Genomic DNA, 215 nt, shown 5'->3' with positions numbered 1-215 from the left:
GTTTTATCACCACTTGCTATGATTGCCTTTCATTATCTTAATTATAACTATCATTAATTACTACACCATAATTATACATTCCTTAAGGTTTGGTTATTGCACTTATTGTATACTGTAATTATTATTGCTAACTATTATCATCTGTAAAATTACCCTCAGCTGTGCCATTTTGACAACTATATGCAATTATCATAAATAAATATTAAAGGTGAATA

This window comes from Penaeus monodon, chromosome 21 (genome assembly GCF_015228065.2).
Source record: "Penaeus monodon isolate SGIC_2016 chromosome 21, NSTDA_Pmon_1, whole genome shotgun sequence".
Lineage (NCBI taxonomy): Eukaryota > Metazoa > Arthropoda > Malacostraca > Decapoda > Penaeidae > Penaeus > Penaeus monodon.
This window is presented reverse-complemented; position numbering follows the sequence as displayed.